The 13,181-nt window shown below is 37.1% G+C and overlaps 1 non-coding gene across 1 annotated transcript; it reads right to left on the bottom strand.

The window, feature by feature from the left end:
- Positions 1-7,433: 7,433 nt before the first annotated feature.
- Positions 7,434-7,540, bottom strand: LOC142177823 (small nucleolar RNA R71). The gene has a single exon (XR_012706371.1). It is a non-coding gene; the product is annotated as a small nucleolar RNA R71 (small nucleolar RNA).
- Positions 7,541-13,181: the final 5,641 nt, after the last annotated feature.

Raw genomic sequence — 13,181 nt, 5'->3', positions numbered from 1 at the left:
ACGACACGTTAAGACGATGGTTGAGTATCCCTGCTCCCTCGTGGTCCATCCGCAACATCACGAACCGTTGGCGCATAGCTAATATCGAATGCGCAATATCATACATGAGAGGATGTAAAGGAACATAAGATATATGTTTCAAGCTGAATCAATATCGCACGAAAAGGAATGAAAGAAGTGGAATTTCCTAATAGTTTTCGTAACCTCTCCAAGATAAGTACAGATGTCTCCGTACCGACCCGCAAGACTCTACTAAACCTGCTTATGACTCATAGCACCTATGAACCTAGAGCTCTGATACCAACTTGTCACGATCCCAATTTCCCTCCGTAGGATGTCGTGATGGCACCTAATCTCTAAGACTAGGTAAGCCTAACACTTGCTGATTTAATAATAAATCTCTAACCAAATAACTAATAAGCATGAAACAAGAGTTTATATAATAAGCCAACAATGATACAATATTCCAAAACCAGTAGTACAAGTCATAAGCTTTTCTAAGAGTCATTAGAGATAACAATACATCACTGTCCCGGAATAATAGGACACAATGGAAATAAAGTGTAACAGAAGGTGACTACAGAGCCTGCGAACGTCGGGCAGGTGTACCTTGAAGTCTCGAGAAGCACATGCATAAGTCTCAGAACCAACTCGACCCGATGTACCTGGATCTACATAAAAATATGCAGAAGCATAGCATGAGTACACCACAGTGGTACCCAGTAAGTATCAAGCCTATCCTAGGTAGAGTAGTGACGATGCCGGTCAAGATACCTACCGGACATGTAAACCTGTGCAGGATATGACATAAAGATAACAAGGTAGGAATATCAAAACAAGGCCAATAGCAAAAGGATCTCAAATTACAATTAGCAGTGAAAATAAGGGGAGCACAAATAGCAACAAGAAACAACCAAGTAACTAAGCAAACAATATAGTCGAGGTACAAATGAAATATGAATGGGTTCAAGTAAGGAATCCGATGACAACTCAATCAACCAAATCATTCCTAATGCACGAATTTCAACAAGAATTACCCCAGGTACCACATCTCGTAATCTCAGATCATAAGTTACAACTTCCAAACCTTACACACATGCCATCTTGTGCCCATATTTTTTTAAATCACTTTCGCACGCCAAAATCCACGTGCTACCATGTACCTTGTATCTGTATCAAATGCCACTTTAAAATATTCAGGAGATTTAATCTTATACAACAAGGCATAATAACAACCTGGTATAAAGTAGGAAATCAATTGAAAAAATAAAATTATTTTAGAAATCATTTGGGTGAAGAAAATAGCATTTTCAATTAAAATAAAGCATCAGATAGCTACTGAATTAAATTTAGAGTTTGTTAAATAAAAACATAACAACAATCTGTAAGTAAGATAAAACCATCAAATAGGGTGAGGAGTTTAAGTTGAAAAATCAATTAAAATTAAATATGACAACTATTAAGAATAGTAAAATACCAGAGGAAAAGACGAGTTTTAACGTAAGAGTCACATAAGATAAGCATGTTAATAATTTCTTTATTTAAAACCGTTGTATTACCAACAACTCTACATGGTATGGGATAATAACTCAGCGTAGTAAATTCATCTTAAAAATCAGTTTACCAAAATAATAGTAATAGGAAAGGAAAACAGGAAATGACGGTAAAGCAGTAAACTAGTGAAACCAACTCAATCCTCTAAATCAGTAAACTCAGAGATATCAGTCCTCAGCATCTCACATGATAAATATAGAAGCTAACACAATACAACAATGAATACAACACACATAATTTGTTGCGGCGCGCAACCTGATCCCACCGTACAAACACGATCTTCCCTTATTCCACCATATAAATATCAATAATAATAAGTACATATATGTTGCGGCGTGCAACCCGATCCCACCATATAATTAGAGTCAATATTATAATCCTCCCTTATTTCACCTGTTGCGGTGCGCAACCCGATCCAACCGTATCAATATAAATCCTCTTTTATTCCACCTATTGCGACGCGCAACCCGATCCACAAGAAATTTAAATTAACCGCAACAATACAATTCTCAATTTACAAGAATTTATACTATCATAGGGTATGAGCACACGACAATAAAGGAACCACATAAAAATCGAGGAACACAACAAATATTACAAAAAAAACAGGACAAGTGAAGCGCGTGAGAACTAAGGTGTGCAATTACAACAATTAAGATAAATAGGAGATAAGCACGGAGTCATGGAAGGAACGTAACAATTAAGAGGGAACAAGACAATGAGGAAGGCAACAACTTCAACTAAAATATATAAGTGCAAAATAACAAGAAAGAGGAAGAACAAGTGCTAACAACGTCAAGTATAGCATGTAAGAGTAAATTAATAATGAAAGATATCACAAGTTACGACACTTCAATTAAAGGCATAGGAAGTGTTTAGATACTCAAAACCGGTCAAATACCATATATAGGTTGTGTACCCATTCGTCACCTCGCGTACACGGCTTTCACATAATACGAATAACACAATCATCTCAAATCCTAAGGGGTGGTTCTTCCCCCCCCCCACAAAGTTAGGCAAGATACTTACCTCAATTCAGCCAAATCAATTACTCAAATTAGCTTTTTCTTTACAAATTCACCTCTGCTCGGCTCAATCTAGCCAAATACGACTTAAATTCATCAAACAATGCATGAAAAAATAATTTCAATTAACAAAGATATGATCTTTATATAATTTCCAAACAGTCAATAAAAGTCAACCCCGGGCCCGCCCGGTCAAATTCCGGGTCCAAGGGTAGGTCTTGACTACCCATAGCCCCACGAGTCCATATATGTATTTTGTTTACAAATCCGAGTGCAATTCGACTCTCATTTCCCAAATTTTTATTTTTTCAAAACTTTGGCAAAATCCCCAAAATTTTCCTTAGATTCTCATGAATTTGATGTTAAATCTAATGTATAATCATAAAATATAATTGAAAGTTTATTAAATTACTTACCCAATACTTTGGTATGAAAACCCCTCCACAAAGTCGCCTCACATCGAGGCTAGGGTTCAAAATGAAGCTAAATCCCAAAATGCTTAGCTAAAAACCAGCTGCAGATCTCGCATTTGTGACATGGGGTTCGCAAATTCGGACAAAGCATCACAAAAGCGACCCCTGACAGACCATACGAAGATCGCATTTGCGATCATATCTTAGCAAATGTGAAGCAACAATAGCCGCAAAACCGAACAATGTCATCGCAAAAGCGAACAACCCAGAGTCGCGAATGCGACTCCGGTATCGCATTTGCGATTGAAGCCCAATCCTCCCCTAGTTCTCAAATGCGAGAAAGTACTCGCAAATGCGGTGGTCGCATTTGCGACCTACTCATCGCAATTGCGATGGCACCAGTACCAGCACAGACAATTTTTAACAAAACATTCCGAAGCTAATCTAAAACTCACCCGAGCCCCAGAGACTCTAAACCAAATGCCCACACCAGTACAAAAATATAACACGAATTTGCTCGCGTGGTCAAAACATCAAAATAATCTCTAGAAGCACGACTCGAACGCCAAAACGCATGAAAATCACAATGGACTTCAAAAACTTCTAGAATCGAAACCAAGCATCCGAACCATATCAAATCAACTCCAAATAACACCAAAATTTGCAGGCACGTTCCATATGATGAAACAGACCTATTCTAAGTCCCGAAATCAAAATTCTAATCCGATAGACTTAAATTCAAACCATGGTCAAACTTAGGAAAATGCTAAACCTTTAACTTGCCAACTTCCGCCAAATGATGTCAAAACCCTATAGAAATATCCAAATACATATTCGGGTATACACCCAAGTCCAAAATTACCATCCGACCCTACTGGAACCATCGAAACTCCGATTCGAGGTGAAATACTCTAAAGTCAAACCTTGGTTGATTCTTTCAACTTCGAGCTTCTCAAATGAGAGTCGCTCCTGAAACTCATTTCCGAACCACTCAAAATTCCGAGCCGATGATGCATGCAAGTCATAATACACTATGTGAAATTACTCCTGACCTCAAACTGCCTAACCGGATACAACTGCTCACAACGATTAGTCGAGCCGTTACATAAATTTATAAAATCCCATCTCCATTCATCGTCAGTTATTAGTACAAATTAGATTACAACCAGCATAAGGTTTTGTTATGGTTTCATTCCCATCTCAAGGTCTGTTATAGACATTTCTTAGTTTACAGCCCCATGACTGAGGCATTTGACATTGATTATCCCATGAAAAACTCCGTTTTTTCTTCTGTTTGGTATGTTGGTTCTGCCAATGGATTGATTTGTCTGGCCACAGAGAATAAATTTCCAACAAATTCAGAAGCTGATTTGTATATTTGGAACCCATCAATTAGGAAGTCGACGAAATTGAGTAAGTCAGGAATTACACCAAATGTGGCGTTTCTCTAATCACTTTAGATATGGTTGTGGATATGATGAGTTGCATGAAGATTATAAAGTGGATGTAATCAACGTCATTTGTGATTATCCTCAGTATAGTAAGATAAGGATTTACAGTCTGAAGAAGGATTGTTGGAGAACAGTAAAGGATTATCAGGGGTTTCTGATGGATTGTTCGGCCAAGTTTGTCAATGGAAAGCTTTATTGGTGCTCATCTGCAACTGAAAAGGTTGGTCAGTATAAGGACTGCAACATTATTTCTCTTGATTTAACATATGAGATATGGGGAAAGGTAGAGCAACCAAATTATGGACAACAATGCAAATTATTTAGTTTGAAGTTGGGAGTATTAAGAAGTAATCTTTTCGTCCTTTGTACTTATAATAAGGGAGCTCATTTCGATGTGTGGGTTATGAAGGAGGATTATTATGGAGTTAAAGCATCTTGGACAAAGATGTTGACCATCAATTATCCTTATGTGCATTATCAACCATTTTGTGTGTCAAATAAGGGTGAAATTTTACTCTTGTTTAAATTATTTTTCATGATATACAATCTAAAGGATGATTCAACAAGACAGCTATAGATTCCTGAAATTAAAGGTAGTTTTCAGGAAGAAACCTTTGTCGAAAGCCTTGTTAGTCCGTTAGTTTATAGCGACAATCATGTCATTGATAACATGTAAGAGTTATACGTTATCCATTTTCAACTAGTACATTTAACTAGTTCACCTTCTCTTTTTGCAGTTCTTTTTTACATATTTATAGGACATGGCCCTTCATAAGAAGGTGTAGAGGACGATGATTGTATAATTACGTATTTTAGTCACTTATTGCACCCTAATTCATTGCACTTTACTTGTATTTGATGTTTAATTGATAGTGTTTTGCACTTATTGTGTGTTTTATGCCTTGTAGCTATGTAGATGTTGTGGAATGAATTCGAGTGATTTGGAGCTTTGAAGTCTGAGTAAACGCCCAATGGATCAAGCCAGGATCGTGTTCAGGGGTCGAAGATCAAGTCTGGACGTCAAAACTCGAAGTTTGGTCCGTACTCTGAGAATTCTCCAGTGTCGCGGCGTGTGGGGTGCCACGCTTGTGCAATCCTTTGCTTCCTGTCAGAAACTAGCTCTCAGGATTTCCTCACTAATGCTCTGCATGGCGCGTCGCCCCATGCGGCGCGCCTGTGCAATTTTTACAGAGTTATTTTCCTATTTCTGCTAGGAAAAGATGATTTCATCTGAGCCCGACCCTACTTGGTATAAATACATGAAAAAATATTATTTTCTGAATTTTTGACAGATATTCGACCTAAGGAGGCTAAAGTGGAGTTGGAAGAATACAAGCACAATGATTTCATTGTTCATTCCTTACTCAAGACCCGAGTTTGGATCGAATTTATGTATTCCTATACTTTAATTTTATTTGTGATAAATTATTCCATATATATGGAGTAGTTCCCCTTTAGGGTTTGATGGATTTGATGTATTGATGATTGTTTGTGGATTATAACTCTAGTTTTATGTATTGAAGCATTTTTGGATTGTTGCATTTATATTCACTTGTTCATGTAATCGAGAGAGGTATAACTTGTGATATCTTTGCATTATATTGTTTGTTGAGTTCATTAATTCTTTTTAGTAATCGAAAGAGGTTAGTTGAATTATTGTTTAAACCTAGTTAGGAGAATAATCGAAAGAGGTTTTCCTAAAGACCAATCCACTACGCAATCTTGCATATCTTCATGTGCTTAAATTGGTTCATCTTGTGAGGTTAAGACTTAATCGAGAGAGGAATTTTTGCTTAATGTTTGAACTAATAATTGAGTGAATTCGAGAGACTCATTTGAATATAAGAAGTGAATTATCTAGAGTTAGATCCCAACCAATTATCTTGCACCTATACTATCAACCCCTATTTTCTCCCATTGATAACTTCATTGCTTATCTTTGTTTCGATTGTCATTAGTCAATAGCTTTAGACTCTTAGTTAATTTTAGTTAGAAATCATATAAATCTCAAATGTTGATCATGTTGGATAGCAACCAAGCCAGAAATTACGAGAATATTATTTAAATCCAATTCATGTGGATACGATATTATACTATATTATATTTGATTAGCGAGCATAATTTAAGTATGTGTTTCGAGCTAGTCAAATTTTTGCGCCATTACCGAGGATTGACAATCAATAGTGTTTGAAATAATTTATAGTGGTAATTAAGGAATTTCTTTTTATTTCTATTTTCTCTTTTTACGTTTGGTGTTTTTTGGATGTGCGCATGTTACAGGTTAAGATTGGTGCATGACTCAAACTTCTGCGAAGGAAGTGCTACCATACGAGCCAGAAAGTGAAAAACTGCTGCGACAGCTGAGGAAAGAAATAAATCTCACCTAGATATCAAAAAAGGTTGGGCAATCCTCAAGAAAAGAACTTATGGCTAGAAATGGTGAAGATAATATATATTTGGTTGCGAGAGAAGTAGCCCAACAAAGAGAATAAGCTACACGGCATGCTGAGGAAGCAGCTACTAGAAATGCACAGATTATCTACGAAGAAGAGACGGGTCGAAGAATTGCTCAAAATCAACTTTTGGCTGCAGATTAGTTCGAAAATATAGCTCCCATGCCTAGGAGATCCTTGGGCGATTATGCTAGACCGGTATACAACCAAAGATTATCAAGTGTGAGACCACCTCCAATTGCAGCTAACAATTTTAAGTTGAAGAAAGCGTTGCTTTAAACCCTTTAGAACTGCCTTGTCTTCAGTGGGAAGCCAAACGAAGATTTAAATACACATCTAATGGACTTTGAGGAGATTATGAACACTTTTCAATACAATGGTGTGTCACAAGATGCAGTGTATTTAAGGGCATTCCCCTTTTCTCTTAAAGATGATGTAAAGGAGTGGCTTCGAAGCTTGCCCACGGGATCGATTAGAACATGGGAGGAGACGACCAGAAAATTCCTTGATAAATATTTCTCCTCAGCTAAAACGGGAAAGTTTAGAAGAGAAATTCATAACTTCTGCCAGAAAGAGACTGAAACTATTTTTGAAGCATGGGAGAGGTTTAAGGAGATTGTTAGAAAGTTTCAAAATAGTGGAATTGAACTCTGGATGCAACTCCAGGACTTTTGGAATGGATTGACACCGGCCTCACGTAGAACATTGAGCAATGCAGCTGGAGGCCCTTTGATGAAGAAGACTCCAGAGAAGATAGTCACAATTCTTGATGAGTTGTCTGAAGATGCAAATCAGTGGCCCTCTGAGAGTGTTGAAAGAAGAAGATCAACTGGTGTTCACCAAGTTAATGCTAATACATCTGTGATGGTACAGCTTGATGCTATGGCTAAAGAAATAAGGAAGCTGACCTTGGCTGCAATACAAAGTGAGCCGCATGCAGCACGTGATATATGCGGAAGAAGACACCCTACTCATGATGTCAAGCCTCAATTGAGGAAGTAAAAGCTGTGGAAAATTACAACTTTAATGCAATGGGTCAAAAGCACCCTGATTTTTCATGGAGTTCACCTGGGGGTACCGCAAATACATGGCAACAAAACAACCCCAGATTTCTGGGACAAAGAGCTCCTGGTTTTATGAATCAGCCAAGGCAGCAGTTTCAGCCTCAATAGCTCAATCAACATGGTCTAGAAGATCTCATGAAGGCCTTCATTGTGAAAACACATGAAATATTTGAACTACAAGGGACAACAATACGTAATTTAGAGAAGCAAGTGGGACATATTGAAACAATATTATCTGAGAGGGTTCATGGCACTCTTCCTGCTGATATTGAAAGAAATCCCAAAGAAACAGCGAATGTTATATCCTTGAAAAGTGGGAAAGTGTTGAAAGACCCCACCCCGATTCAAAAAGATGTGATACTTGAAAAAGAAAGTGGGGAGCAACTGAAGAATGATGTTGATAAAAATAAGAAGGGCCAAATGAAAGTTGAGAAAAAGAAGAAGGAAGAAAAATCGAGAAGGGAGGAACATGAGGAGAGCAAGCATATGCCGACGCTACCTTTCCCTCAAAAGCTATATAGAGAAAAGCTGGACAAGCAGTTTGAGAGATTTCTGGATATGCTGAAAAAGGTTCATGTAAACTTACCATTCATAGAAGTTCTCTCACAAATGCCTACTTACGCCAAATTTTGAAGGAGATCCTTACAAATAAGAGGAAGATAAAGGAGATCTCAGTGGTCAAGCTCACAGAGCATTGCAGTGTAATATTGTAAAATAAACTCCCACAAAAGTGTGGAGATCCAGGGAGTTTTACTATACCTTGCTCTTTAAGCTCTATTAAGTTTTGATAAGTCTTTATATGATTATGGTGCCTCAATTAATCTAATGCCTCTATCTATTTACAAGAAACTAGAGAAAGAGATCAGAGAGATAAGGTCTGCACTAATATCTTTGCAGCTGACAGACCAAACAACTCTGATACCCGAGGGGGATAGTGGAAGGTGTGTTAGTTCAGGTGGATAAGTTCATATTTCCTGTGGATTTTATAGTGCTGAAAATAGAGGAAAACAAGGAGGCCCCCCTCATCTTAGGAAGACCATTCTTAGCAATGGGCAGAGCGATATTAGATATACACGAGAGAAAACTCATGCTTAGAGTGGGTGAGGAAACTGTGATTTTCAAGATGGATGTAGAAAAGGAGGTGCAAAAAGGAAAACCAGCTGCAAGTGTTGAGTGGAAAGGGCTCAAAAGAGAAGGCTGCATTGAGCGAGAAAGACAAGTGTGGGGTGTACCCCAAAAAGGCTGAGAAGAAGCTATCTGCATGGATGTGTGCATTAGTTCAGGCGGGGGGAATGGAGCCACTACTAGAAATTCGGCAAAAACCGACCAAGGTCGACCGACCAACATTGGTCGGTCAAAAAACCGGCCAAAAAACCGACCAAAGTTGGTCGGTGTTTCAATTTTTTTTTTTTTACGAAATCGACCAACTTTGGTCGGTTTTCTTTGGCATAAAAATACGAGAAACTATTTTTGAGTCCCGAGAAATTTATTTTTCAAGAAACCGACCAACTTTGATCGATTTTTCAATTAAAATAAATAAAAATTAATATTAAAAAAACCGACCAAAGTTAGTCGGTTAATTCGGCCGGTCATTTTAAAAAACCGACCAACTTTGGTCAGTAATTTTATTTTTTAATAAAACCGACAAACTTTGGTCAGTTATTTTCGTGCGAAAATACAATTAAAGAGTATAAATCAAATAAAAGACAGTCTTAAAACAAAATACACCAATGGTCAGACCTCGATTTGATTCCCAGATGGTGAATCTTTTGATTACATAATTAAAATACTGACCAATTTTGGTCGAAAAAAAACCGACCAAAGTTGGTCGGTTTTTTTTTGCAATATTTGTTTTTGAATTTAATTGACCGACCAAAGTTGGTCGGTAATTTGCGACCAACTTTAGTCGATATGGCTTTCCGACCCCTAAAATACCGCCCACACGTAAATGGTCGCGTTTTGGACGGTTATTAGCCATTACCGACCAAAGTTGGTCAGTTTTTACCAGATTTCTAGTAGTGAGCCTGACTTCGACTCAGACCCCGACTAGATATTCAGGGAAGTTTCCTCTATCTTGTGCTTTTTAATTGTGTGTCATGGGGACATGCCACAACTTAAAGTGTAGGGGTGGGGGATATGTTGTATGTATGTATGTATATTAGTTTTAGGTTTTTTTTTTTGTTTTGTTAGTTTTAGTAGTTAGAGATAGAAAAAAAATAGAAAAAACATAAAAATTTTAAATTTTTTTGATTTTTCCGAACAATGGATATCATTCGACAGGTTTCTTGAGGGATTAAAGTCGAATGAAAAAGAAAAATTATAGGTAGTGTAATAATTTCTCCTTGGCTTTTCTTTGTACCGCGGTTCTTTTCCAAGGGTTTTGTTTGAACCGGGTGTAGTTAGTTTTTATTTTTTTTAGGAGAGGAAAATCTTGTGTTGTGGTTTGAATTGAAGGCAGTATCTTATGACTTTATTATACCTTGAGAATAGTGAGTGCTTTAGTTGTGACGCTTAGGCTTAGTTTTTGACTCGTGGATAAGTACCTTAAATTGTATGATCTTAACTTTGCTTAATTGCTTTGACTAGAGTGTCGTGATAGTCCTATCCTGAGTGAGTTATGTGTCATGTGTGTGTTAGGCGTTGTGTATTTTGTGCATTGCATTTGATGTCTAGAACTTGCCCCGTGTGTTTGCAAAGCGAAATAGTAGTTTATTCAGTCATGGAAATGATATAGGCATTTCTTTATTGAGCCAGTTATACGCTTTTACCCACCTAATTGTTATGTATCTTAGTTAACTCCTTTGAACCTATAATCATGTTTCTTTGGCAACCATATTACAAGCCTTACCCATTTATTTGAATTGACCATCTATTTAAACCTTGTACCTCTTGTGAGCACTTAAAATTTGTTATGAACTTTGTAAAAGTTGAAGTGTGGGGTGGTTGGTTTGGCTTTTGAGTGGAACTATTGAAATAAATAGAAAGGTGCATTTCTTAGAAAAAGAAAGATCCACTTGAATTGAAAAAGAAAGGAAAAAAAAAAAAGTGTATGATTGTGAAAAATATTCTTTGATAGTGATGAATCTTGATGTAATTGTGCTTAAAGAAGTAGGGAGTTAATGTATATTGATGTGAAGGTGTAGTTGTGGTTTGGCATAAATGTGGGGTTTTGAATAGCTAATGGTATGTATTAAAATACTTAGGGAGGTGTACCCACTCTTATATCTAAATGTATCCTACTCATCCCGCAACCTACATTACAACCAATGAAAGTCCTACTTCATCCTTGATTGAATGAGCTCATTTAGTAGAGTAATACACTACGGGCAAGCCTATGGTATGTCTTTTGTGGCATATGAATGTTGTTTCTAAGAGTGAGTGAATTCTTTCTAGCTTGAGTTTCTGATTGTTCTTAAATTTTATTGTGTGTGGAACTACTCTTTATTGTTGTGTGAGGGCACCTGATTCATGAAGGAAAGGTAATGCTTGACCTCTGTGTTAGAGTAAGTGAGAGGCGATGATGTTACAGTATTGTGTTTAATCTGTTTTAAATATTTGTAGTGTGATGAGTTATGAGAGTTATTGAAAAAGGTCATGTTTATTTGAAGTGTAGTTTGATTGCTCGAGGACGAGCAATGGTTTAAGTGTGGGGTGTTGATGGTAGGCTATAATTGCATATTTTAGTCGCTTATTGCGCCCTAATTCACTGCACTTTATTTGTATTTGAGCTTTAATTGATAGTGTTTTGCACTTATTGTGTGTTTTATGCCTTGTAAGAGTGATTCCGAGCTATGTAGATGTTATGGAATGAATTTAAGTGATTTGGAACTTTGAAGTCTGAGTATAAGCCCAAATAATCAAGCAGGGATCGTGTTCAGGGGTCGAGGACCAAGTCCGGACGTCAAAAATTAAAGTTTGGTCCGTACTCTGAGAATTCCCCACTGCCATGACACGTGGGGCGGCGCGTGGGGTGCCACGCTTGTGCAATCCACTACTGCCTGTAAGAAATTAGCTCTCCTGATTTTTCCACTAATGCCTCAGATGGCGCGTCACCCCATGCGGCGCGCCTGTGCAATGTTTATAGAGTTATTTTCCTATTTCGGCTAGGAAAATGTGATTTCGTCTGGGCCCGACCCTACTCGGTATAAATACATGGAAAAACGTTATTTTCTGAACTTTTGACACATATTCGACCTAAGGAGGCTAAGGAGGAGTTGGAAGAACACGAGCACAAGGATTTCATCATTTCTTCCTCACTCAATACCCGAGATTGGGTCGAATTTATGTTTTCCTATACTTTAATTTTATTTGTGATGAATTACTCCACATCTATGGAGTAGTTCCCCTTTAGGGTTTGATGTATTTGGTGTATTAATGATTGTTTGTGGATTATTACTTTAATTTTATGTATTGAAGTTTTTTTGGATGATTTAGTTGTTGCATCTATATTCACTTGTTCATGTAATCGAGAGGGCCATAACTTGTGATATCTTTGCATTATATTGTTTGTTGAGTTCATTAATTCTTCTTACTACTCAAAAGAGGCTAGTTGAATTATTGATTAAACCTAGATAGGAGAATAATCAAAAGAAGTTTTCCTAAAGACCAATCCACTACATATTCTTGCATATCTTTACGTGCTTAAATTGGTTCATCTCGTGAGGTTAAGACTTAATCGAGAGAGGAGTTTTTGCTGAACATTTGAACTAATAATTGAAGAGACTCAGTTGAATACTAAAAGTGAATTATCTAGAGTTAGATTCCAACCAATTATCTTGCATCTATCCTATCAAATCCTATTTTCTCCAATTGATAACTTCCTTGCTTATCTTTGTTTCGATTGTCATTAGTCAATAGCTTTAGACTTTTAGTTAATTTTAGTTAGAAATCATATAGATCTCAATTGTTGATCATCTTGGATAGCAACCAAACTAGAAACTACGAGAATACTGTTTAAATCCAATTCCCATGGATACAATATTATACTATACTATATTTGATTAGCGAGCATAATTTAAGTGTGCGTTTCGAGCTCATCAAATTTTGGCGCCGTTGTCGGGGATTGGCAATTAATAATGTTTGAAATAGTTTGTAGTGCTAATTCAGGAATTTTTCTTTTTATTTCTATTTTCTCTTTTTACGTTTGGTGTTCTTTGGTTGTGCGCAAGTTACAAGTTACATGTTAATATTGGTTCATGACTCGAACTTCTGCGAAGGAAGT

This window comes from Nicotiana tabacum, chromosome 23 (genome assembly GCF_000715075.1).
Source record: "Nicotiana tabacum cultivar K326 chromosome 23, ASM71507v2, whole genome shotgun sequence".
Lineage (NCBI taxonomy): Eukaryota > Viridiplantae > Streptophyta > Magnoliopsida > Solanales > Solanaceae > Nicotiana > Nicotiana tabacum.
Note: the sequence above shows the minus strand (reverse complement) of the source record. Positions and strands in the feature narration are given on the sequence as shown.